Source organism: Trachypithecus francoisi, unplaced genomic scaffold, assembly GCF_009764315.1.
Source record: "Trachypithecus francoisi isolate TF-2019V2 unplaced genomic scaffold, Tfra_2.0 Lachesis_group16, whole genome shotgun sequence".
NCBI lineage: Eukaryota > Metazoa > Chordata > Mammalia > Primates > Cercopithecidae > Trachypithecus > Trachypithecus francoisi.
Window position 1 is genome coordinate 32,334,854 of NW_022681461.1, and position 4,760 is coordinate 32,339,613.

Sequence of the window (4,760 nt, forward strand, 5' to 3'; positions counted from 1 at the left end):
CCAGTGAAGAACATTCCTGACATCATATTATATTCAACAACATGAATAAGGCAAAAATTTCTTAACACATTGCTGAGCTAGAAAGTCGCTGCTGATTTGTTGAAAATGTTTGCAAAAATAGATTGAAATTGCAAATAGAGGATCACTCCTAACATGCTCTTATCTCAGTCATATATATTGCATACATATAAACATGAGGTAGGGTTTTGTTAAATTTCTTTTTTTAACTGTATCTTTATTTTCAATGTCCAGAATGTGCAATATAAGGGCCAGATCTTCCTCCTGGACTCAATTTTAAAAATTCTTGATTGGTTGGTGAGGTCATTAGGGATACTTTTTCTTGTCTAATTTGGTTTCTGGGAAAGCTTTGTTCAAGTCCTCAATGGTCATCTGATCAAATGGAATTAAGTTCTTCTTCTCCTTCTGTTTCTCATATTCTACAATCGTGGCCTTTGAGAGAGACACCCACTCAGCATAAGATTTCACATCTTCTTTTTCTTCAGCATACACCTGGGTGGTATATTTATCCTCTGGCACAGGAACCTTCAGGGCATTAAACTTCTTCTCAAAGTCATTCACTAAGCCTGCCTTGGCTACCTGGTCCTTGTAGTAAGCCCGGTTGATAGCTGGTGGATTCTCAGGTAAAGTAGCCAACCTGGAAGTGAGGGTCTCATTCCAGGATTTCAGGGAATTAGCAATGGCCTTTTGGTTCTGGGGTATGATCTCTGCAAAAGCTACCCAGTCAGTGGTTTTTAGAGCAAGTTTTCACCCAACCATCTTGGGATCCTTCACCAACCCTGGCTGTCCATGGTCCACAGGCTAAATTTTTTAAAAATACTTCTAAAATTAAAGTAATGCTGTTTCTTTTGCTATAATAGTAATAAAGAGAAACCCACAATTAAAAGAAATTTAATCTTCAGGCACATGAAGAAAATTATAAAGAGCTAGTCTAAGAAGCACCAAGAAATCGACTCTTCAGTAAAGTTAGTATGCAAATTTTAGAGTTAGAAAAAAATTAAATAAACTGAAACACCCTTGTAAAATTTAGAATGCATAGATCACGAAGTATGAACTGGGATGCTGATAAACTTCACAGGCCTTCATTTTACTTATTGCTTGGCTTGTTACTGTCTTCTAGGCAAACCTAAAACAAAGAAAGTGATTCTATGACACTGAAGTGATTAAGTTCTAGCCAGACCCAAAGCTATAAGCAAGCAAGTTTTGTTTTCATGTCCTCTCCTTCTCTTCCTTTCCCCTTTCCCCTTTCCTATTCTCACTCCCATGCCTTTCCCTGGAGTTTTTAGGGGCAGCCCTAAATCTATATTTACCCACTATATTTAGTATGTTTGATTATGCACAGCCTGAATTCAGATCCAAGACGATGATCCAGATTTCTGTTCATCAAAAGAACTTTTTTTCTTCTCTGTAGATTTACAGCAAAGCCTAAGCACTGATTTATTTTTCTGCTATTCAATAGGCTTATCTTGCCTGGGGCCTTTGCCCTTACTTCTGTCTTCTGGTAAGGCTCTGCTTGTGCATCTGCCCATGCTGGCTCCTTTTTTGACATTTAGGCCTCTATCAGGTGCCACCTCTTGGAACACACCTCCTCCACCAATCCTCCAACCCGTCAATCCTGGCCTTGACACTTTCTAGCTTATTCCTTTTTAACTTTCCTATAATTCCTTTATGTAACCATTTTTAAATAAGTTTTTACATAATTTAAAAAATTTACACACAGTAAAATTCACCCTTTTTAATGTATAGTTCTTTGGGTTTTGACAAAGCATATAGCTATGTGTTGCCACCTCTACAATCACGATATGGAAAAGCTCCATCGCTCACCCCTAAAATTTTCCCATACCTCTTTAGAGCCAACCCTTCCAAGAACCCCACCTCTGTTCTATTTTTGTTTGTTTTTGCGACAGGCTCTTGCTCTGTCACTCAGGCTGCAGTGCAGTGGCACAATCTCTGCTCATTGCAACCTCCATCTCCCAGGCTCAAGTGATCCTCCAGCCTCAGTACCTTGAGTAGTTGGGACTACAGTTGCAGACCACCAAGCCCGGCTAATTTTTATATTTTTTGTAGAGATGGGGTTTTGCCATGTAGCTCTGATCTGTTTTCTTATCTATAATGCTGCTTTTTCCACAGTGGCATATAAATAGAATCTAATAGTATATAGCCTTTGGAATCTGGCTTCTTTCACTGAGTATAATGTAGTGATATTGTTAGACATATCAGTACTCCATTCTTTATTATTATTATTATTCCATTGTATGAATGAACTACAGTTTGTTTGTTTATTCTCTATTTAAGAGACATTTTAGTTGTTTCCAGGTTTGGTGATTACAAATAAAGCTGCAATAAACATTCAAATATAGTTTTCACTGTTAATGCAAGTTTTCATTTCACTAAGGTAAATATCAAGGAGTGAGATTGCCAGGTCACATGGCAAGTGAATGCTTAACTATATCAGAAGCTGTGAAATGGTTTTCCTAAGTGATAGTGCCATATTGTATTCCCACCAGCAATAAATGAGAATTCCAGTAGTTCTACATGTTTGTCAGCACTTAGTATTGTCGGATTCTTATATTTTAGCCACCTAATAGTTGTGTAGTGGTATCTCATCATGGTTTTAATTTAAATTTCCCTAATGACTAATGATGCCAAACATCTTTTCATGTTCTTATTTGCTATTATATGGAAATTTTTTTTTTCTGGTAAAGTAGTTGTTCAAATCTTTTGCCTTTATCATTACTTTTTAAATTGAGTTTTCTTATTGCTGGGCCTTCAGGCAGAATTATATCACAAGTTCTTTTAATATTCTAGATTTTTTTTCAGGTCTGTGATTTCCAAATAGTTGCACCCAGTGTGTGACTTGTCTTTTCATTTTCTTAGTGTGTCTTTCCAAGGTTATGAGTTCTTAATTTAGAAGTATTATCATTTTTCTCTGAGGTTTTGAGATCATATGTAAGAAATTTTTGTCTAACTTGAGGCCACAAAGATTTTCTTTGTTTTTTTTCCTAGAAATTTTATGCTTTTAGGTTTTATATTTTAACTTATGATTTATTTTAATTTTTGTAGATGCTATGAGATATGGATTAAAGTTTATTTTTTAAAATCACATACTGATATCCAATGATTCCAACAGTTTTGAAAGACCAACTCTTCTCCATTGAATTATCTGCAACTCCCAAAAACCAATTGACCATATATTTTAGGGTCTGTTTTTGATCTAATCCATCCTACTGACCTATACATCTACCCTTTCATGAGTACTGCACAGCCTCAATTACTGTAGTTTTATAGTAAGTAATGAAATCAGGTAGATATTACCCTTAATCCTTTTCAGAAAACTTATCACCATCTGAAATTATCCCATGTGCTTAGCTTTTTTAATTCCTTTTTGAGATAGGGACTTGCTCTGCCACCCAGGCTGGAGTGCAGTGGTATGATCAGGGCTCACTGCAGCCTCAATCTCCTAGGCTTAAGTGATTTTCCTACCTCTGCCTCCTGAGTAGCTAGGACTACAAGTGTGCACCACCATGCCTGGCTGGGTTTTGTTTGTTTGTTTTTTGTTTTGGTAGAGATGGGGTCTTGCCATGTTGCCCAGGCTGGTCTCAAACTCCTGAAATCAAGCGATTCTCCCACCTTGGCATCCCAAAATGCTAGGATTACAGACATCAGCCACCTTGCCCAACCTACTTTAAAAAAAAAAAAATTCTATTGGGAGACATCAAACCATGAGACTCTCTAGAACCATGGGACCAGGGAGTTTGTTCCTATCTCATTCTCTTCAGGACCAAGAACAGTACCTGACACACTATAATTGTTTAATAAATTGGTTGAAAGAAAGAAGGGAAGTTAAGAAATACTTAAGTTGAGGAAATTAAGGGAACTTAATATTTTGGAAAAGGAAGGATCAAATTATTTTGTGAGAGCTATTAATGTAATAATAGAGGTTTGCTGTGGTGCTAGCCTGGAAGATTAAATGCTCTTTTGGCCATGGTATTGTGATCATAAGCTTACTTCTTTGGGGACCCATGAGGAGCTCTTTGGGGCCACATTCATTCACTCATTCATCAGACATTTATCCAGCAGCTTTGTGTAACACTGTGTTACAAAGGGCAATGACAAGGTCTTGTCTCAAAGTATTAGGGGTCCCAGACAAGTTAAATAGTAACTGAGACCAACCTCATCCAGATGCCATAAAAGTGATGTTTGTGCAAGGGTCTTTGAGTGATGTGGGAGAGGCATCTAACTCAGCCTTGGGAAAAGCTTTGCAGAAGAGGCCATGCCTGATGAAGTTTTCAAGTTTCAATAGGAAACTTTGAGCCCCACCTTCCCTTCAAATGGGTCACTCCGTAGCAATGTACCACAGGTTTCTTCTTGTATTCTAAAGGACCACCAGCTGTTTCTGGATTTGGGTCACTGGGGGTGGTTGTTTTACAGATTAACTCTGAAACTCTGCTCTAGGTCTCCCAATAAATGCTCCCTTAGCACCCTTTCCTTCTCCTTCATATCACTTATTGCAATTATGATAATTAATTATGCATCAAGCTATTTGATACCTACTTCCCTCCCACTACAATATGAGTTTCCTGGAGGCAGAGATTGAATCTGTCCCAATCTGCTGCATTTCTGCTGACTGACACAGTGAATGGCCCAGCCAGGTCTTGTGCAGAGCCTGAATGATGAAGCGCTAGTCTCAAAGCTCTTGTAAAATCTGCCAGGTTACCTGAGAGCTTGTCCTCTCTGATGAA

General features: G+C 37.9%; 1 pseudogene; it reads right to left on the reverse strand.

Annotated features, from left to right (window-relative positions):
• Positions 1-294: 294 nt before the first annotated feature.
• On the reverse strand, positions 295-777 carry LOC117099232 (annotated as a pseudogene).
• Positions 778-4,760: the final 3,983 nt, after the last annotated feature.